Source organism: Helianthus annuus, chromosome 9 (assembly GCF_002127325.2).
Source record: "Helianthus annuus cultivar XRQ/B chromosome 9, HanXRQr2.0-SUNRISE, whole genome shotgun sequence".
Taxonomy (NCBI): Eukaryota; Viridiplantae; Streptophyta; class Magnoliopsida; order Asterales; family Asteraceae; genus Helianthus; species Helianthus annuus.
In genome coordinates this window covers 44,795,560-44,819,533 of record NC_035441.2, presented here as the reverse complement: position 1 = coordinate 44,819,533, position 23,974 = coordinate 44,795,560, and the positions used below count along the sequence as shown (strand labels likewise).

The 23,974-nt window shown below is 38.7% G+C and overlaps 1 long non-coding RNA gene across 1 annotated transcript; it reads right to left on the bottom strand.

Annotated features, from left to right (window-relative positions):
- Positions 1–20,649: 20,649 nt before the first annotated feature.
- Positions 20,650–21,885, bottom strand: LOC110874276. The gene is made up of 3 exons (XR_004866411.1): positions 21,758–21,885; positions 21,376–21,584; positions 20,650–20,896 (listed from the first exon to the last, which is right to left on the bottom strand). It is a non-coding gene; the product is annotated as an uncharacterized LOC110874276 (long non-coding RNA).
- Between the last annotated feature and the right edge of the window lie 2,089 nt (positions 21,886–23,974).

The following is a 23,974-nucleotide window of genomic DNA, read 5'->3' as shown; positions in this document are numbered from 1 at the left end:
CCTGTAAATTAAAAAGGAACAAAGAAACACGCTTTTTCCAACATTAGTACCAAAAAGGGTTGATTTTACGCCTTGTTTGATGTAATTTATATGTTGAACACAGATAGACTACACCTTCTTGAACAACTCTGTGATTTAGCACCTTCGCACGCTGCGACATCCAGGATTGTGATTATATTTAAATATAGGATGCGAGACAGACTAAACTAGTTGATGGCGTAATACGCCAATGACCCAGATGATGATAAGTCTAAAGAAAGTGATGAGCAAAGCGATGGGTACATATCTGATGTAATACCATCCACAAAAGAATATTAGCTTAGTTTGAATTCGTCTTATCTGTCATTTTTTGAATTATTAATGAATTATAATGAATTTGGGAACGTCATGAACACCAAAATATTTACTTTTATAAGACAAAAGGGATTAATTCAACTGGACAGATCTACAAAAACGCCAAAAAATTGTAATGTTTGAATTATTAAAAGTATATAATGAATTTGGGAACGCCATGGACGCCAAGATGTTTACTTTTATAAGACAAAAAGGATTAATTTCAACTGGACAGATCTACAAATAAACAAGAAAACGCCAAAAAAATGCAATGTTTGAATTATTAATCGATTATAATGAATTTGGGAACACCATAAACGCCAAGGATATTTACTTTGTAAGATAAAAACGATTAATTCATCACGGCGGATCTAAAAATACAATAAAACGCCAGGGAGATTTTGTTTTTAACTACACGCCTAAAAATCCTACACGCCACAAATGACAACGGTGTGTAATAGATGCATTGGAAAAGAAAATAAAAGGACAAAAAAGCCCCTCCGCCTTGATTATATCGCGCGCCACGTGTTCAACCAGGATCCGTTCTCATCGTTTTCATACTTCTAACCGTTTTCTCCTGATCCCGTTTCTCTCTCTATCTCTCTCTCTCTCTCTCTCTATATATATATATATATATATATATATATATATATATATATATATATATATATATATATATATATATATATATATATAGGGTGAGGATCGGCTACAAAGTCGAAATTTCCTAAAAAGTGTAAAAAGTCATAAAACACTATAAATCCCGGCATAAAACACACCTAAAACCCACAAGTAACAGAGTAAAGACTACTAAAACTCCATATTCAAATCATAATAGTCCATATTAAATTCAAACACAAAATCGTCGAACTATGAATATAAAACACAACATGGTAATCAACATAAAGCACCATAATGTTTGCCATTCGATAATCAGAGTCTTATCATCCAAAACATAAAACACAACCAACATATATGATGTTGTAGTAATCTTTATTTAGTTATTTGTGGGTTTTTGGTTTGTTTAATGGTTGATATTTTGGTGTTTGATGGCATTTTACACTTTTAGGTTCATTTGTGAACAACCCCCTTGATAGTGAACTATGTGAACTAATCCTAGCCTTTCGTTATCGATACACAAGTGTAAATCAATGGCAAAGATTTGATCTCGATTTTATGATCAAAATACACTAGTGTATTTTACGATTTGATGATGTAAATCAATAGCCATGATTTGTTCACTCAGTTCACAAGTACACTAGTGTTCACTCTAGAACCCCACCCTATAATATATAGGACTTAAGACTATAATAGGTCTTTAGCCAAGAAGTCGCAAATTCTAAGGTTTATGACCAAGCTCACTCCAGCCTATTTCGTACTTGCTTAACCTGCGCATAATATTTAAAAATACGTCAGTTTTCACTAGTAAATACTAGTAACCGACTCTTTTGAAAATTTTTGATACCATTTGGTATTCATTTTCCTTTTAACTTGGAATAAAGTAATATCTCTTATTACCAGATTTACAAGCTTGTCAATACTGTCGGGGACCAGAAATCAAATGCCATTACATGATTAATAGACACACCATATTTATTTACTATTTGCGTCCGTCAGGTGTAAGCCTACACCCCGCCCTTATTTCATAGCCCGGTCACGGTCGTATTAATTAACCCTCAAGTGTTTAATGTTATCAAATAATACAGATTAAAACAGATTATTGCATGTCTATGACACATGTTCGCCCTTTGCAATACCGAAACCAAGTGGCTAGTGCCATATCCCAAGTCTTTATAAGCAAAATAGGCTAAAATTAGTTACCTGTGCTAGTCTTTATAAAATAATGTATAGCATAACTGTATTCAAAGTATATTAATCTAGGCACAATTTACTGGAGGCTTTCAAGTCTGGAATGAACAGAAATATTATCCGTTAGAATGTTAACAGGTCATTTGTAAGTCCTTGACTTTGACCGGTTAACTTTAGAATACGACTGGTTTCGCTAGATTAAGCGTTAACCGGATAGAATGTGGTTTAAACCCATATGAATGCGGAGACTCGTGTATATGGGTTTATTAACCAAACATTCTGAATTGGGAAGGCTTTGAACGTGTTTGACACGATTCAACTAGTTTATATATTTTATATTATTTAAACTAGTCGTACACGTATATACGGGATCGGGTGATCGACTAGGCCTAGGACGAGTCCAATATGTCAAAAACATTTTATGATGTTATATGATCAGTCTTGAGGTCAGATTATAGACCATATAGGTTTCAAACCATTTTATCCATTTTTTAGGCGAAAAGGGTATTTTTGACCTTTTAAAGTATATTTATTTGACTTGATAATTGACACATCAAACGTTATGAACATAAGGTATAACCTCAGAGGGTTATTCCCTATATTATTGTGGTAGTAATTTACAAAATTTGCTTTTGACTTTTATTTTTTATTTTTATACATATGTGACTCATCATTTCGCCTACCAAATGTGATTATTAGAGGGTGTAATCACAGGGGATTAACACCTTCATTATTACGATCATGTTCCAAAGTTCAATTTGAACTTCAACTCGACCGAACTGGTCAGAACCAAAAGTCAAAGAAAAAGTCAATTTGCTTGACTTTCGGATAAATTTTAACTATAAAGCTAAGAAGAGCTAGACGAAACACTTACTAGTGTTGTAGAACACTTAAAACTTTAGAACAGGAGGCTCCTTATGTAGAAGCAAACTCCACAAGAAATTTTTAGATTGAGAGAAGAATGGTGTGAAGAATAACCAAGACTAAGTAGCTTGTTTTTACTAATCCTAATGTGCTAGGAGCATGACAAGTATCCTATGGTGAGCTAAGGAGGTGATTAGTGGCACTTAATGTGTCATAACGTGATGAAGTGTGGCAATTTTAAGGCTAGGTATCACAAAAATGCAGCAAGGCTGCTGCCAGCCATCTTCTTGTTGTCAACATACCCCTTACGGACTGCAAGGGGTATACCTTACGGTCCGTAAGAGGACCAGGCACACAAAGTTTTTTAAATATTCCTTGCGGACCGCAAGGGATAAGTGTTAGGGTCCGCATGGACCTTCTATGAAGCCAAAACTTTACTTTTTGGTAGATGTAGCCACTCAACTTCGAATCTATATTATTTTCATGATTTATAACCCTTGTAACATTATAGTCTCTCTCGTTCAACATTACTGAATTATATGGAGAGTTCTTAGACACGTGTTACGCTATGATTTGATCTATAAATATCAGGGTGTTACAGGTATATGCCATTAACAAGATAATACATCTGTGTGCTTGTATTGTACCACGTTTACGTCAAATGGAATCTTCAGTGCGGATCTGTGTTTAACATCATCGAATAATGGCGATTAATAAAGTACAATCTTGTAGTTATTTAAACCAGCGACCCCGAAGAAAGCATGCAAAAACTATGAATCTTTGGATGTTATCGCTTTGAGTATAATCTTAGGGGATAAGTGTCTCACATATATTGGTGACATTGCCTTTCGTTTTAGCAATTCTTCAAAGTCCAGTGTACAATCAATGCTTTTATCATCCATGGAAATCCATTTTTGCTTTGGTGAGCGTGGTACAAAAGTCCTGTGACAACCCTCACTAAACCAGGTATCCGTACAACTTAATTAATAATTGATTACCGCTTAATTACTGTGCTTATTTGAAATTGTGGATAAACTGCTACTTGAAACACTGATACATGTACATACTTGCATCATACTCTATTTGCTGTCACTCCATGTTTCGCTTACAGCACCTTAGTGACAACCTTGATGCAACAAAAGCACAGTAGCACAATGAACGGATAACCTATTGAACGTGCTGTCATAACTAGCACCAGGCAGGTACTGCCTCTAAGGCCGTATGAGCCAGAGATAGTTGCTACACTAATAGAGAGTGTAGGGATATAAGAGTTGTAGAACTGCGTCACTAGGAATAAGTTATAGTGACCGGATGTGCCTAAAACGTACTCTACGTACAAAATTCAGCACTTTAATTAAAAATTCAGCATTTGGTTAACTAATAAAGTGCCAAAACATGAGGAAAATATTACTAGACACTTTCCAAAGTGTCGGGAATAAGTTGTTTCACTAAAGATAGTATTAACGACACTTTAAAGCGTTGTTAAGCACTTTAACGGATCACTATCCAACCGAACAACCGGACTATACCCGGAACATAAAAATATTGCCATTAACATTGTTTCTCTTTTTCTGAGCCAGTTAGGGTCCCTGAATACCCTAACACCCGCTATAATGCATGACACACTAATAACCGAGTTAACCTCCTAATCACCTAACTATATCTTAACTACATGGTTGAAAATGAACTAAGGACCCCCCCTCCAACGAATTCAGTCACTATGTGACCACCCCATGTACTTGCATGATTATTTTAATCACTCTTGCCTAATATCTAGGCTACACTTAAACCATTGGTTAATGAACTTGAAATTTGCCTATAAGATCAAGACTAAGCACACCATATCATTTCCATCTCACAACTCACCACACACACACTCTCTCCTTCCCTTAGAGCTCTCGGCCGAACATCCCCTCTACCATCCATCCATCTTTCGATTTTGTTCAAGCTATTTCAAGTGACTACAAGTGTTAAGGATCTCACACAAAGGAGCTCGGTGCATTCGGAACGTGAAGAACCTCTTCTCATTGCTTTTATCCACTCATTCTTCGACTAGATTCTTCCCTAGCCTCGAGCTAGTAGTAAGTTGTTATATACGCCCTCTCGATCTATTTTAAAGTGGTTAAAATGAAATATGACGGTTGACATTCATGAACTTACAAGATGATGTGTTAAAAGTCTACTAAAATGTTAAAGATGTTGGTTAAAAGCTAAGTTGTTGTGTAAATCTTGTAAGACTTGTTTTGTGTAACTATTTAGTGCCGATCTATGTTGTGGTAGCTCGGATCATCATCTAACCCGGATTAGTCATGATCATGAATCATGGCATAGAGTTTGTTTAAGTGTACAAAGGGTTAAATGATGAAACTCTACCACACACTAAACATGAACTTGTGTAAAATCGACTTTACTTATGAAATAGTGTTCAAAACTAGTAGATCTACGGATCTACAAACGGTATTTTCAAAAGATCAAGTGTCAAAAGAAAACATATTTTTAAAACCGGATCTTTCATAAACAAGAATGATTTTTAAAACACGCAAGTGCGTAAACACTTGTGTAACACTTAAAAGTATTTTCATCACAAGTGTTACACATGTATTTTTGACTTGTTTTCACATATAAGTTTCGCCACGACTTTATTTACAAAATATCGGAGGTGGAATTTTCACAAAATAAAACGTGATAAATATATATTTAGTATATATATTTTTCATAAAGTCACTTGTTATGTGTTTATGATTATTTTGTGAAATATACAAATATTATTTTTAGGGTAAAAATAATATTACCAATTGTAACGGCTCCAAAATAATACGAACGCCTTCACGATAAATATTTAAGTTACAACGGTATAGTTATTACCACCCGATCTTTAAAACGTAACTTACTCATTTTAAGAAAATATGCATGAACGCGTATTTTGTCAAGGTATTATTTTGGGAAAATCATATGTATTAAAATATAATATTTTTAGAAAAAATAATTATATTTTGGAGTTAGAATTAAAATATATATTAAGTGAGACTTAATAATATATTTCGAAGTTATACAAACGCACATGTATTAAATCCCCCATCCTTGGGAAGGAAAATAATTACCAAGTATTTACAAAATGTAAACACGAAATAGTTGTCTAACTATTTCCCAAAAACTTAAACCATGAAGCTAAGGCACGGCCGTCCGTCTAATAGAGTTAGTACGTGTAGGTCGTCGCACAGCTGCTTGATCAGGAGATATACTTGGTAGAGACGCACCACTGTGAGTTCATGTCCCCCTTTTCTCTTAACTGTTTTCAGTTTTCTAAACTGCGGGGGTGAAATACATGTTACTTTGATTACGAATACTTTATACATGGTATGGTTAGCGTAAGGAGGTTTACTACCTAGATCATGTGAGTGGGTAGGCGGAAACTTGAGGCCATTAATCCTCAGGGTAGGACCGAGGGACAAGAGCGGTAGATCTATCTGGGTGTAGCGAGCCCAGCCCCAGGCCCAGCATAACGGACCTCGGGGTGACTTTGTGCCCAACGCATAAATCCGCTAGGTTTGAGTCTTCCTACTTGCACTTCACACATATCAATGGCCTTGCAAACCATTGGTGATCTCTTTTTCCTTATTTGCTACATACCAGGATTTTTATACTTACAAAGGTTTTACTTACTCACTTACACATGAACTCGCTCAACATTATTTGTTGATTTTTCCAACTTACATGTATTTCAGGGAATTAAAGATCTGGCACGGTATGTCATGTTTTCCCGCTGCATATGGGTTACGAGGTCATCCGAGTTTAAGGGATGTGACTTTTTCCTGGACGAGTCACAGTTCTTAAACTGTGTTTATTTCTTGTTGGTGTTGTGTCTTTTGAACAATGTTTTATGTTGTTAGGTTGTAACTTCCGTTGCATGAGTGAACGCCGTAAGACAATGTTATTTTACTTATGTTTTAAAACTTAATCCTATGGATGATCTTGCATGGTTTTTATTTCATATAGCTTTGTTATGATTAAGCTATGGTATTAAGAAGTCACACCAAATTAACCACGCTTTCGCAAAGCCAGGGTGTGACAGCTTGGTATCAGAGCTCTGATCATAGCGAACTAGGATTCCTTCTCGAGTCTAGACTATGGTCACTAAGGCTCTCACGAAAACATTTTTACACTGCATACCACTTAAGTCCAGATCCAAAACGTTTTTATAAACAAATGTTGAGCACATTTTCTTTATTATTTATAGGCTCAGTCTGGGAGGCTGAGGCTCGGTCTGGGAGGCCGAGGCTCGGTCTAAGAGATCGAGGTAGTTGTCTAGTGGGACTAGGGAGTCAGTCTGAGAGGCTGGGAGAATTAGCTAGTGGGACTAGGAAGAGCAGTCTGAGAGGCTGGGAAAAATTTGGCTAGTGGGACTAGGAAGAGCAGTCTGAGAGGCTGGGAGAATTGGCTAGTGGGACTACGAAGAGCAGTCTGGGAGGCTGGGAAGCTAGTGGGACTAGGAGAATTATTTGATTGCTTAATTGGTGACTAATGTGTTTACCTGATTGTATGACTGATTATTTGTGCATATTTGTGTTTATGTTACAGACACATGGACACCTCAGGCACTGGTGATTCGGACACCACGGGCCCTAGGCCCATTGTATCAGACGACCTAGAGTCTTCAGAGCACGAGGTCCACACATCAGACGTTACCAGCACAGACGAGGATGACTTCCAGCCCTTTGCATTACCTGATGATGCTGTTTAGCTCGCTGATGGCCCTTTGGCCGGGGACCTACCGCTCGTAGAGATCCCTGCTCCCATACCTTTGGCCGTTTATCCCGCTTACGATGTGCTTCTCGACGCCGACGCTGATGGCGACGTCGATCTATTTGATGATGAGCCCCTGGAGGACGATGTCGAGGGCGAGGCCCTTCTAGCTGACGATGGTCTTTTGTTACTCGCAGATGCTCCAGCTGGGGAGTCACCTGCACACTCACCAGTCCCAGACTCTTTCGAGTCTGTGGCCTCCGCACCATCACACACTCAGAGTGCGCAACACTTCTCTCACGGTTCAGATCCTGATAGGGCATCCTCTGTTGCCCCTAGCTTTGCTTTCGATCACGATGTTGAGGAGGATTCCGATCCTGTCTTTCCACCAGGATTCGACCCAGATCAGGAGATAGAGTTTATACCACTGGATCAGCCTATGGAGGACCCGGTTGACCCAGTTAGCCCAGTTGATCCCATTGACCCTGAGTTTGATTTTGAGATGGCATTCGGTGACCCTGAGCCTGCCATGGCCCTTGAGCCGGTAGCCGCTCCAGACCCAGTGTTTGAGTATGACCCTGTTCATGCTGGCGCACCCATTATTGATCCTGTGATTGCTGACCCACCCATTGATGATCACCCTGTTGATGCTCCACTACTGGAGGGTGACCATGCTGTTGTTGCTGATCATGTTGATGCCCCGTTTGTCGCTGATGTACCCGTTGACCCTCTTGTTGCACCCCATCTTGACCCTATGCTTGTGCAGTTTGATCGTGCACTTTTTGAGGCACATGCTGGCCCACGAGATGAGCACGCCAAGCATGGATGGATTGATGACGATGACGAGTACCCACCTTTCGTGGTACCGGTTACTCCCGTTCCTGCACCCGTGTCAGTTCCCCCTGAGATCCCTTTGCACCCCATTACTGGTGTTCACCACTCCGACCTACCTGTGATGTTTCATCAGTTTACACCTCCAGCGCGACCTGGAGAGGGTTCCTCGGCTCATCCTTTTGGACACGTACCGACACCTATCCCAGTTGTACCACAGCTTTCACCTGTTGTACCCCTGTTCCTCTATTTCCTGTATCACCTTTTGATCCAGCCAGTGAGCCATTCCTTTGGACGTCACCACCTGTTATGCCACCGACCGACCCCTACCATCCCTTCCACATGGGGTATTCTGTTGAGGATGTACTCATGTCGTTTGTTGTTCAGCAGGAGGCGCTCACACGGCATGTTCAGGAGCTTGAGAGAGCTCAGCCACCGCCGTGCCAGTGTCAGGGTCAGACCCACCCTGCTTCTTCGCAGCACCCTCGACCACTACCACCGGACTATGCTGCACGCCTTTTGGCACTAGAGCAGCAGGTTGCTTCTTGGTTGCGTTCCCAGAGAGCCATGGAGGAGGACTGGCTCCATTTGCGTCGTTTGTTCTACACCCATTTTCCCCCTCCTCCACCGCCATCAGTGTAGAGCTCTTCAGTACCGTATGGGTAGACGTTGGTGAGAAGACGGTGATTGCTTTTACCGCACAACATTTTTGGAGACTACATTCTGATTCTGACTTTTGTTGACATGTATATGGATGTATTGACACTGATTAGATATAGTTTTGGACTGGGGTGATGTAGCCCTTAGTCATTGATGATGTATGACACTATTATGTACCTGTACACTTTACTATGTGGTCTCGATATATGGCAATCGCAGTATTCTCATCATATATGATGTTTGATTGATTATTTATGCTTTATGACATGGGATGTTGTGTGATTGATGTATTTATAACATGGGATGTTATGTGATTAGTCTATTTGTAACATGAGATGTTATGTACTATTACTATCATTATATATGTACGCTTTATTATGGCCTGACCAACGTGAACACATCTTTTAAAAGATGCCGAGACGTCAAACGCCGATGCCTACCAATGAGGCAGAACTCCAGCAAGTTATCACTGATGCCATCGCGCAATACGCCGCCTCTCAAGGAGGGACTAGTGGAAGTAATTCTGGCAATACTGGCAACAACAATCCACCTCATGGTAATACTAAGTCATTAAGACATACCATGACCTAATTGGATATCTATAGCAAAGATGCTAATGCCATTCATATGTTGTAACGTATGTGCAGGGTGCACCTACAAGCAGTTTCTAGACTGCAAGCCAGTCAACTTTGATGGCACCGGAGGTGCTGTCGCCTTTGTTCGTTGGGCCGAGAAGACGGAATCTGTTCTCCGCATGAGCAAATGTGTACCAGACCAGCAAGTCACCTACATTTCTGGGCTATTCTTGGATGGAGCCTTGTCTTGGTGGAATTTGCAAGTGCAGACACTTGTTGAAGCTGCTGCCTACGCACTAACATGGACCGAACTGAAGGAACTAATGCGCAAAAAGTATTGCTCTCGCGCTGAAATCCAAAGATTGGAAACTGAGTTCTGGCATTTGAAGATGGAAGGTCCGAAGATCACGGAATATGTTCAGAGGTTTCACGACCTGTCACATGTGGTACCCTATATGTTCACTCCAGAATTCAAGCGAATTGAACGCTTCATTTGGGGTTTAGCTCCACAAATCATAAGCATGGTGACCTCCTCCAAGCCTGCAACAATCACTGAGGCAATTGATCTGAGCGTGGCTCTCACTGAGGAGGCTATCCGCCTGAACAAGTTCGATGAGGTCGAGGCAAAGAAGAAAGAGACTCACGTCGAGTCATCCGGAGGTAACAAACGGAAGTTCTCGAACTTCAAGCAAGGCACCAGTGGTGTTGTTAAGAAAGGAGAGTCAAGCGCTCCAGCTCAGGTTACAGCTGGTAGTGGAAAGAAAGGAAAGGGATATATGGGCACCCAGTCCAAGTGTAACACCTGCCAGCAACACCATTCTGGCCGATGTGGTTTGAAAGTATGTGAAGCGTGTGGGAAACCTGGCCACTTGAAGGATTCTTGATGGGCCACTGTTGGCCAGGGAGGCCAAGGAGGATTTGGAAACAGAAACAATAACCGGGGTGGGAATGGAAATCGCCCACAAGGAAACAATGGAGGTAATGGGAATCGAGGCAACAATGCAAATCAAGCGGGCACTGTGAATCGTAACCAAAGGAATAATCAAGCTGGAAATGGTGGTGGAAACGGGCAAAGACCTGGATGCTTTAACTGTGGTGATGTTGGGCACTACAAGAGAAACTGCCCAGAATTGAACCAAGCCCGTGGAAGAGTGTTCAATATCTAATCGAGGGAAGCGCGCCAGGATCCCAATGTCGTTACTGGTACGTTCCCTGTAAACCAACGCTATGCATCCGTTTTATTTGATACTGGTGCCGACTATAGCTTTGTATCATTAGAATTTAAGAATATGCTTGGGTTAGACGCTAGTAAGTTAGATATCCCCTACTCAATCGAATTGGCTAATGGGAAGTTGGTAGAAGCCAATGAAGTTGTCAGAGGTTGTGTAATCGAACTGGGAGAGCGTGAGTTTGCATTGGATTTACTACCAGTCCAGCTGGGAAGCTTCGATGTGGTAGTAGGAATGGATTGGTTATCAGGCAACAAGGCAGAAATAGTTTGTCACGAAAAGGTCGTTCGTATCCCAACCAAAGATGGCGAAACAATTGTGGTTCATGGAGAGAAGCGTGATACGCCGTTAAGAATTATCAGCTGCCTCAAAGCGCGAAAGTGCTTGCAAAAGGGATGTGCTGCCTTCCTGGCACACATTGTAGACAAGAAAGCTACAGAACCAAGAATCAAAGACATCCCTGTCGTGAGGAAATATCCAGAAGTCTTCCCAGAGGACTTGCCTGGACTACCACCTCAGAGGCAAGTGGAGTTTCACATCTATTTAGTCCCAGGCGACGCGCCTGTGGCTAAGGCACCCTATAGACTTGCCCCGTCTGAAATGCAGGAATTGTTGACACAACTTCAAGAGTTGTTAGACAAGGGATTTATCCGACCAAGCTTCTCGCCTTGGGGAGCTCCGGTCCTGTTTGTCAAGAAGAAGGACGGTAGTTTTCGTATGTGTATTGACTACCGGGAATTAAACAAGCTGACGATCAAGAATAGATACCCGCTGCCAAGGATCGATGATCTATTCGACCAACTCCAAGGTTCAAGCTTTTACTCTAAGATCGATCTTCGATCTGGATACCATCAGTTAAGGATACAAGAGGAGAGTATCCCGAAGACAGCCTTCAGAACTCGTTATGGACACTACGAGTTCCTAGTTATGCCGTTTGGGTTGACAAACGCACCTGCAGTGTTCATGGATTTGATGAATAGAGTTTGCAAGCCGTACTTGGATAAGTTCGTGATTGTGTTTATCGACGACATTTTGATTTATTCAAAGACAAAGGCTGAGCACGAACAGCATTTAAGAGCTATTCTGGAGCTGCTGAAGAAGGAACAGCTGTATGCCAAATTCTCTAAGTGCGAGTTTTGGCTACGTGAAGTCCAATTTCTTGGACATGTGGTAAATGGAGATGGAATCCATGTGGATCCCACCAAGATCGAAGCAATCAAGAATTGGGAGACGCCAAAGACGCCAACCGAGATTCGACAATTCTTGGGTTTGGCTGGCTACTATCGAAGGTTCATTGAGGATTTTTCGAAGATCGCTCAACCATTGACGCTCCTCACGCAGAAAGATAAGAAGTTTGATTGGGGAATCAAATAGGAAGAAGCGTTCCAGATATTGAAAGATAAGCTCTGCAATGCGCCAATCTTAGCACTACTGGAAGGTACTGACGATTTTGTGGTATATTGCGACGCCTCGCGTCAAGGATTGGGTTGCGTGTTGATGCAACGCCAGAAGGTTATTGCTTACGCATCACGCCAGCTGAAGGTACACGAAAAGAACTATACCACACATGACTTGGAACTTGGCGCAGTGGTTTTTGCAGTAAAGATCTAGAGACACTACCTTTATGATACGAAATGTACAATTTTTACAGATCATAAGAGCCTACAACACATATTCAATCAGAAGGAGTTGAATATGAGGCAAAGACGATGGGTTGAGTTGTTGAATGATTACGACTGCGAGATAAAGTATCATCCAGGGAAGGCGAATGTGGTCGCCGACGCCCTAAGTCGAAAAGAAAGGATCAAGCCCATACGGGTTAGGGCTTTAGAGATGATTATCCAAACCGATCTTTCCTTGCGCATTCGTGCCGCGCAGAAAGAGGCTCTGAAGGAAAGAAACCTTGAAGAAAAATATCTCCGTGGGATGGAGAAGCAGTTGGTACCAAACGAGGAAGGAACGTTATGTTTTGAGAAAAGGATTTGGGTTCCTCTGTTTGGTGGTTTGAGGAAAGTAATTTTTGATGAAGCTCACAAATCGCGGTACTCTATCCATCCAGGAGCGGATAAGATGTACCAAGATCTTAAAGATTACTACTGGTGGCCTAGGATGAAAGGCGATGTTGCTGTTTATGTGAGCAAATGTTTAACATGTGCTAAAGTTAAATCTGAATACCAGAAGCCCTCAGGACTTCTGCAACAACCAGAAATTCCCATGTGGAAATGGGAACAAATCTCCATGGATTTTATTACAAAGTTACCTAGAACGCCAAGAGGTCATGACACTATTTGGGTAATAGTGGACCGATTAACGAAATCTGCGCATTTCTTACCTATCAGAGAGAAGGATAACACGAGCAAGTTGGCTGAAATTTACATGAGAGAAATCGTTACGCGCCATGGAGTGCGTCTCTCAATCATCTCTGATAGAGACGGAAGGTTCGTATCAAGGATTTGGCAATCCTTCCAAGAAGCTTTTGGCTCGAAATTGAATATGAGCACTGCATTTCACCCACAGACCGACGGTCAAAGCGAGCGGACGATACAGACGTTGGAAGATATGCTGAGAGCATGTGTTATGGATTTGGGCGGTAGCTCGGATAAGCATTTGCCACTAGTCGAATTTTCATACAACAACAGCTACCACACCAGTATTGGTGCCGCGCCATTCGAAGCTTTATATGGACGTAAGTGCAGATCACCGCTTTGTTGGTCTGACGCAGGTGATAGACAATTGGTTGGTCCTGATATGGTCCAGGAAACCACAGATAAGATCGCACAGATCCGAGATCGCATCAAGGCGGCTCGTGATCGTCAAAAGTGTTATGCGGATCGAAGAAGGAAACCTCTAGAGTTTGAGGTAGGTGATATGGTTTTGTTGAAGGTATCACCCTGGAAGGGTATGGCATGCTTCGGGAAGCGTGGAAAGTTGAACCCGCGGTATATTGGTCCGTTCAGAATTTTGGAAAGAATTGGGCTAGTAGCATACAAGCTGGACTTACCTGCTAAACTGAATGGAGTTCACGATACATTTCATGTATCCAACTTGAAGAAAAGTCCAACTCAAGATACCGTTGTCATTCCCACCGACGAAATTCATGTTGACGACACGCTCCACTTCGTTGAAGAACCTGTTGAGGTTACGGATTGGAAAGTCAACAAAACCCGCCGGAGCAGTGTTAAGCTCGTCAAAGTTCGTTGGTATGCCAGACATGGTCCTGAATACACCTGGGAGCGTCAGGACCGGATGAAAGAGAAGTACCCCCATTTATTTCCTAAGAACCCTGCACCTAGAAGCATAACTTAAAATTTCGGGACGAAATTTTTCTAACGGGGGGAGAATGTGACAACCCTCACTAAACCAGGTATCCGTACAACTTAATTAATAATTGATTACCACTTAATTACTGTGCTTATTTGAAATTATGGATAAACTGCTACTTGAAACACTGATACATGTACATACTTGCATCATACTCTATTTGCTGTCACTCCATGTTTTGCTTACAGCACCTTAGTGACAACCTTGATGCACCAAAAGCACAGTAGCACAATGAACGGATAACCTATTGAACGTGCTGTCATAACTAGCACCAGGCAGGTACTGCCTCTAAGGCCGTATGAGCCAGAGATAGTTGTTACACTAATAGAGAGTGTAGGGATATAAGGGTTGTAGAACTGCGTCACTAGGAATAAGTTACAGTGACCGGATGTCCCTAAAACGTACTCTACGTACAAAATTCAGCACTTTAATTAAAAATTCAGCATTTGGTTAACTAATAAAGTGCCAAAACATGAGGAAAATATTACTAGACACTTTCCAAAGTGTCGGGAATAAGTTGTGTCACTAAAGATAGTATTAACGACACTTTAAAGCGTTGTTAAGCACTTTAACGGATCAGTATCCAACCGAACAACCGGACTATACCCGGAACATAAAAATATTGCCATTAACATTGTTTCTCTTTTTCTAAGCCAGTTAGGGTCCCTGAATACCCTAACAGCCGCTATAATGCATGACACACTAATAACCAAGTTAACCTCCTAATCACCTAACTATATCTTAACTACATGGTTGAAAATGAACTAAGGACCCCCCCCCCCTCCAACGAATTCGGTCACTATGTGACCACCCCATGTACTTGCATGATTATTTTAATCACTCTTGCCTAATATCTAGGCTACACTTAAACCATTGGTTAATGAACTTGAAATTTGCCTATAAGATCAAGACTAAGCACACTATATCATTTCCATCTCACAACCCACCACACACACACTCTCTCCTTCCCTTGGAGCTCTCGACCGAACATCCCCTCTACCATCCATCCATCTTTCGATTTTGTTCAAGCTATTTCAAAAGTGACTACAAATGTTAAGGATCTCACAAAAAGGAGCTCGGTGCATTCGAAACGTGAAGAACCTCTTCTCATTGCTTTTATCCACTCATTCTTCGACTAGATTCTTCCCTAGCCTCGAGCTAGTAGTAAGTTTCTATAAACGCCCTCTCGATCTATTTTAAAGTGGTTAAAATGAAATATGACGGTTGACATTCATGAACTTACAAGATGATGTGTTAAAAGTCTACTAAAATGTTAAAGATGTTGGTTAAAAGATAAGTTGTTGTGTAAATCTTGTAAGACTTGTTTTGTGTAACTATTTAGTGCCGATCTATGTTGTGGTAGCTCGGATCATCATCTAACCTGGATTAGTCATGATCATGAATCATGGCATAGAGTTTGTTTAAGTGTACAAAGGGTTAAATGATGAAACTCTACCACACACTAAACATGAACTTGTGTAAAATCGACTTTACTTATGAAATAGTGTTCAAAACTAGTAGATCTACGGATCTACAAACGGTATTTTCAAAAGACCAAGTGTCAAAAGAAAACATATTTTTAAAACCGGATCTTTCATAAACAAGAATGATTTTTAAAACACGCAAGTGTGTAAACACTTGTGTAACACTAAGTTTTGACAAAGAACTAGTTTTGTCACATTTTACAAGAAGTTGTAAAGATGGAATTTCTTTAAAAACGAGACTTTCAAGAAACGAAGTTGATTTATATAAAGATCCACTAAAAGTAATGGGATCTACTTCATATTCCGGACAAACTACAAGTTCATGTAATTTTTGCGATTTACATATATATTGACTAGTTTGATGCTTTGGAAAATTGTTTTGGTTGAATGAGAAAATTGTTGAATTGAATTTTAAAAGAAAATGATACGCTTGGAAGCGTGGCCACCTCCAGTTACAGGGGAAACTCTGGCGAAATTTTTCTAAAAACCTAACACTTAAAAGTATTTTCATCACAAGTGTTACACATGTATTTTTGACTTGTTTTCACATATAAGTTTCGCCACGACTTTATTTACAAAATATCGGAGGTGGGATTTTGACAAAATAAAACGTGATAAATATATATTTAGTATATATATTTTTCATAACGTCACTTGTTATGTGTTTATGATTATTTTGTGAAATATACAAATATTATTTTTAGGGTAAAAATAATATTACCAATTGTAACGGCTCCAAAATAATACGAACGCCTTCATAATAAATATTTAAGTTACAACGGTGTAGTTATTACCACCCAATCTTTAAAACGTAACTTACGCATTTTAAGAAAATATGCATGAACGCGTATTTTGTCAAAGTAATATTTTGGGAAAATCATATGTATTAAAATATAATATTCTTGGGAAAAATAATTATATTTTGGAGTTAGAATTAAAATATATATTAAGTGAGACTTAGTAATATATTTCGAAGTTATACGAACGCACATGTATTAAATCCCCCATCCTTGGGAAGGAAAATATTTACTAAGTATTTACAAAATGTAAACACGAAATAGTTGTCTAACTATTTCCCAAAAACTTAAACCATGAAGCTAAGGCATGGTCGTCCGTCTAATAGAGTTAGTACGTGTAGGTCGTCGCACAGCTGCTTGATCAGGAGATATACTTGATAGAGACGCCCCACTGTGAGTTCATGTCCCCCTTTTCTCTTAACTGTTTTCAGTTTTCTAAACTGCGGGGGTGAAATACATGTTACTTTGATTACGAATACTTTATACATGGTATGGTTAGCGTAAGGAGGTTTACTACCTAGATTATGTGAGTGGGTAGGCGGAAACTTGAGGCCATTAATCCTCAGGGTAGGACCGAGGGACAGGAGCGGTAGATCTATCTGGGTGTAGCGAGCCCAGCCCCAGGCCCAGCATAACGGATCTCGGGGTGACTTTGTGCCCAACGCATAAATCCGCTAGGTTTGAGTCTTCCTACTTGCACTTCACACATATCAATGGCCTTGCAAACCATTGGTGATCTCTTTTTCCTTATTTGCTACATACCAGGATTTTTATACTTACAAAGGTTTTACTTACTCACTTACACATGAACTCGCTCAACATTATTTGTTGATTTTTCCAACTTACATGTATTTCAGGGAATTAAAGATCTGGCACGGTATGTCATGTTTTCCCGCTGGATATGGGTTACGAGGTCATCCGAGTTTAAGGGATGTGACTTTTTCCTGGACGAGTCACAGTTCTTAAACTGTGTTTATTTCTTGTTGGTGTTGTGTCTTTTGAATAATGTTTTATGTTGTTAGGTTGTAACTTCCGTTGCATGAGTGAACGCCGTAAGACAATGTTATTTTACTTATGTTTTAAAACTTAATCCTATGGATGATCTTGCATGGTTTTTATTTCATATAGCTTTGTTATGATTAAGCTATGGTATTAAGAAGTCACACCAAATTAACCACGCTTCCGCAAAGCCAGGGTGTGACAAGTCCGTCGTCTCTATAGAACGACCTACTCAAATATTCTTTTCCATATGGCCGAATCACACCATAACCAAAGTAACGTAGGTTTTCTCGTGAAGTTTTTTTAGATATACTAAAATACTCATAATATGTATTTGAAGCTTTCTTTTATGCAACTCGACAGATAGGTGACGTGTACTTCAGTAGTGATGTAAAACTCTTTTAAAAATGCCAGCTCAACTTGTTTCAAACCATTCAAAGTTCCACCCCATATCACCAACTATTCTTAGAAACAATTCTTTTAACATATGAAACCATTCAAACTATTCTTAGAAACAATTCTAAGCATCCTCAGTGACATAATTTGCCTTGAGGCATTCATATCCGGCTTCATGATCTGATGAACATGAAATCTTGTCATTACCATATCTCGAACGTCACTTTAACAAGCATGAAGAATTGTAGCAACAACAACAAATGAAATTACGAGAACTTTTCAGAAACATATTATCTTCATTGGAACCTGATGAGCTTAAAGAGCTTGATGGACTAGATAAAACTTTAAACAAATCCATAATGTGGTATGCATATAGGCTGCTTTTTTATTTAGATTTTCATTACCGCACACTCGGGTGGTGTTTCTATTGGTACTATAATTCAGGTCATCCATTACTTCATGTTCGAATTGGTTTCAGGATCTATACATTGTCCACTAATATGCTATATTAGGCCTTAATGGGTAAGATTAGGTTAAAGTGAGTCATAAGGTCGTAATAAGCTATAATGGATTATATATGTCACAGTGGGACATACTAGATCTTAAGGGTCATTATAGGTTTTAATGAAGTATCATTGTCCTCAATATGTTGTGTTAGGTCTTAAAGCATTAGATATGGTTGTAACGGGTCATATTAGACTTTTTTGAGTAATAATAGATTATATATGTCTTAATGGGTCATACTGTGTCTTAAGAGTCATCATAGCTCTCAATGGATCAAGATGGGCCACAATATGTCATATTAAGTCGTAAGTGGTCAAGTTGGGTTGTTGTGAGTTATATTATGTCATGATAAGCTATATTAGTTCATATACATGTCTTAGTGGGTTATTTGGGTCTTAAGAGTTATGATAACTCTTAATGGAGTAAAACATGCCTTTAAATGCCATTACTATATTGGGTCTTAATACATTAATATGAGTTGTAATGGTTCATATAATGTTTTAGCAAGTTATATTGGGCATATATGCCTAAATGAGTCGTAGTGGATTTTAAGAATCATGATAGCTCCTTAACGTGACATGATATGCATTCAAAATAACATAAAACATTAATCAGCATTTAGCTCTAATGAAAAAGAAACAGTTTCTTACTCATAATCCACATGGCATGGGAGCTGGGGTGAGGATTAAAATCCATAAGGTGAAGACCATCCCTAGAAGCCGACACAGCTGCGTAAATCTACATATAGGTTTAATTACCAAATGTAATACGCTTCTATTTATTAACTATAACCAATTAAATAATAAACACGCAACACGAGCAGAGAAATATCTATAACTTGATGTTGGGATTTAACAGTGGTGTCATGGAGCTTTAAAGAACAAATGTCCTACAGAGAAGGAACACATGTAATATAGTGAAAACAATGGAATAATGAATGTTTTACAAGTCTGGACGAAGCCATGATGGCTTCCTTGTGGAGCATATGGAATCCATGATACATTCTATAAAGATTAGAAACTTTGGATTATGAATCTTTATAACAGGAAAAGAATTTATAAAGATACTCATAGAAAGATTTAGAAAGACTCACAGCGAAGGAGGAAGAGGAGGGCAATGGATATGTGACACGCCATTATGCATATATGAAACACTGGACCTAAAATTTATAAAGCAACCTGGTGACTTTTATAACACCAAAGAAAAAAAGAAGCACACTAATAGAAAAACAACCATTGTGTCCTTTTCAAAATCAGCTGATGAGTTCGCGTGGATGCCAATATGTATATAAATCCATTCTCAGTAGCACTATATACATGCTAATAGATAAATATGACGTAAGCGTTGATAGAAGCAAGTGGAAAAGGTTAAATTTTCACAGATTTCAATATGTAACATACATTGTGTAATGTATATTACAAAAATGTGAAAGAAATAACCTGGTCTCTAACTAACTGGCTGCTATTACGGCCGGTTGAGTCAACATTGATGGTACCTTGCTTCTCAATTGTGAGTACCCTATGTGGAAATACACTCATTCTGCTGTCCGAGCTATCTATTGCTCCGGTCGTGGTATACTTGTGAGAACCATGTACCCTATTGAACATCTTGTAACAATAATCAATTTAATCAATAAAACAGCGACAAAAATAATAGAAAGCATGCAGTGGTTAGTAGCATTTTAGTTATTAGTAAATATTAATGTTTTTTTTTTCAAACTTAATCTCATCATTTAAAAAGGCCATATCAGATAAACCATACGAAATAGGACTCCTCTAAGTCCTGGTTGGTTGGTTCCGCAGCTGTGATACGTTCATGTTCGTTGTCGTGACCAACTCTCCATCTGTTGGTTCTCTTTCCAAAACACTCCACAATTCCTCTTTCACTTTAAGGGTAGCTTGTTAATGCATAAAAAAACCCACCCCACTAAGAAATGTGCATAAATGTAACATAAATAATCCCTATGCAAACCATGTCACATGTCGAAATACATCAGTTCCCTAATGAAGACAACCCAATAACTAAAATGCAAAATAACCCTACATCTATGCATATGTCGATAAAGTAGACCATAAGAGGAAACAAAACTATAAACTCACATGTCGGTGAAGACTTTCTTGGCATTAGCGGTGGTGTAATGGAAGGCCGTCCTTGCTTTAGAGACTAATCCAGTTGAAGACGACGCCATTTTATGCAAATTTGGCTACGAAAATGAGGGCATGTTTGGAGAGAAATCGTTGGTGTTTTCGAACAGTTGATTGAAGAAGAACTTCCTTTGTATTCTTAGCGAGAACTTCCATCACTCTTCTAATCTCTCTCCGATGCTCTGTGAGCTAATATCAAAATTAAACCTAATTTCAAAATCACACAAACGAATCTTCAGATCTGTGCAAGACAATAGATGAACGAAAGTTAAAAGTTTAATATGAATTCCAATTCTCCTTAAGGAAGTGTGAAAATAATATGCTCAGCTAGTTACAAATGTCAACTATGTACTTCATACAACTACATTGTATTTTTTTCATCAATATCCAAAATAAAAGAATTACTAAATGAGTAAGAAAAGAAAATAATATAAACCCCTGCTCGGCAAGCTCTTGAAGGAGGCCATTGCCAGTTCCAATACAGTCCAAGATGCTAAACTATTAGGCAATTAGCAAACACCTTAAACTATTGGAACCGCGACATTGATGAAATTGTGTCAGAATCAGGTTCTTTATTGCCGGAACAGAAAACAGATTTCATCTCATCAATTAGCAAACACCTTAAACTATTAAACAGAAAGTAAAACAAATATGCAAATTATAGAGAAATCGATTTATAAAAATACCTTGATTTTTAGGAGTTGAAGGTTGAGGATGATCGAAGTAGAGGCGGAGGGCGGTAAATCGAAGATAAGAGGTCCGGCGTCGAGAAGCAAACCTTAGGGAGCGGAAATTATGAAGAATAAAGATCGACTCCGCCAATTTAACCACTCACAGGGGGGGGGGGAGGGGAATGATTTGGTGTAAAACCTTCCTCAACCAATCCTTCTAAGATCTTAACAATTTGTATATAAAGACAAAAAAAACTCAAATTAGTGTTTCCTTTCTCATCACACCATCTCTGTACACAATCTTTGTGTCTGTGAACTAATGATGAATCAAAACAACTTACATAATCCAAAACAAAACAAAAATCGTTTAGAATTGAAATCATAAAAGAGAACATACATGGTCGCTCTAGAACATGAAGCTTAAGGGTTAAGCCGCTGCAGGAAAACGCCATTTGTGGTTGTTGTGTTGAGATCAGCCATATATTTGATGAATTGAGAAAGGGCCTAGAATTTTGAGGGCAAATCTGGTGGGTAGTAGAAGAAATTACAATAGTGCTTGGCAATTTCATCCAATTTTGATAACAAACACAAAATTTATAATCATAAGAAACCCTAATGCTTACCAGATTGCGATTAAATAACCCTTGAACGAAGGTTTGAGATCTCGTCTGTATCATCGTATGAATGTATATATCAGAACTGCTAAAAAGGAAGACTATATGAAGGTTAGATGCTACATAGGGAGGAAAAATAGGAGACACGAAGTGTATATGGAGGTTACCGTAGACGTGGGTAGAGAAAGCTGGAGATTACCACCGGTTGAGAAAACTGAAAAATAACTGCTCTGAACTGCCATCACACAACAGTTATTTTTGTGAGTTTAAAGGGCTGAGATTTAATCTCAGCAAGATCCAATGGTCATGGTTGATTTCAAAGTTGGTTACACTTAATGGGAACCATATATATATATATATAATTCCAAAACATTCCGTGAACCAAACGCCCCTTAAGTTGTTTCAAAAGGAATTGTGCTACCTTATTCATATCATCTGCTCGTGTTCTTATCATTTTGTGTTATTAGTAGTTATTATTATTATACGTAGTACTTTTTGTTTTTTTATTCACTATTCCACAATATGAGCTATCCGAATACCATACTTTACATGTCAAGATAAGGTTGTTTAAGCCTAGGTTTTAGTATGGGTAATCCCTCTTACTACTTTTTCTAGACCATACCATATCCAATGGCGGATCCAGGATTTTTTTCCAAGGGGTTCACTTTTTTAAATGTTCCAATTTCATATGTCTCAACAAAAAAAAATTCTGGTCGGTTCAACGATTCGGGTCGGATAAGGTTCATGACAAAATAAAAATACGATACAATAATGAAAAAAAAACATCATCATGCTATTATTGGCAACATTTTAGAGTCGCTAAAGTGTTTACTTTATAGCGTTTTAAGTGTTTCGTTGCCTATATAAATTGAGGTTGACAGCGGTAATTAATTTAAGATCTTTTTAACTTTTAATGAATTATAAAACATAGATGTTTGAATGTAATATTCCCTTTTTCCAGGGTGATCGTCTTGTGGTAGCGATTGTTTGAATGTACTTTTATTTATCTAATACTTAACTTAATGAACCATTTTTTTTTTGAACGGCCTTAATGAACAATCTTATTAGTAAAAACAAAACAATTAACTACCAAATAGCATTACAATACCAACTGAAAGTAAAATGAATGAAACTTTGAGAGAGAGTGTGTTTGGAATTGAGGGAGAGTAAAAGCAGATGGCATAAACATTAAAAATAAATAAGAGGAAAGGAGCCTAACAAGACTCAAACCCGGGACGTTAACTACAAACGCCAAGCGCTTTACCAGTACATCACTATTCAGTTTTGATTACAGGTTCCCCTAAATAATATTAAAGGGTTCCTTCTTTAACTTATCATTATAAATTACGTATCGAACGGGTTCCTGGGAACTCCTTTATTGGCTGTAGATCCGCCCCTGACCATATCATATGAGTGTGATTTTACGATATATGTTTGTTTGTGTTTTTTTTTTTACATTCTCAAGATATATCTTTATAGTGGCATTCACTTATTATGGACATTTTTTATGGATTAAGTAGAAACCATAGTTAATGCAAATGAACTATAAACTACTTCATAATTGAAAATAAAATCGTGTGACCTTCTTTCTTTTTTCTCCAAGGTAAAGATAAACCTTGCTCCAGAATAAAATTGTTAATTAAGGGTAATGTCAATCATTTGGATGCATAAAGCAAATGGATTTGTTAGGACGGCATTGATTTTCTGTAACTTTTTAACAAAAGAAAAAAATAAATTGATTGGTTATGAAATTAGTTAGGGCAAAGATTGTCCTTAATGTGAGAACATATAATCACATTTTGACTAAATCATTTAAGGCAACAATTATTCGATAATTAATTTACTATGAGAACATATATTTCACCACATGGTGTGTGGTAGTAATGTAAAAAACCGAATTAACTGAACCATAACCAAATTAACCAACAAAACCGAACCGAAAAAACTGATGGGTCGGTTAATGATTTTTTTGAAAACCGAAAGTAGCGGGTCGGTTATGG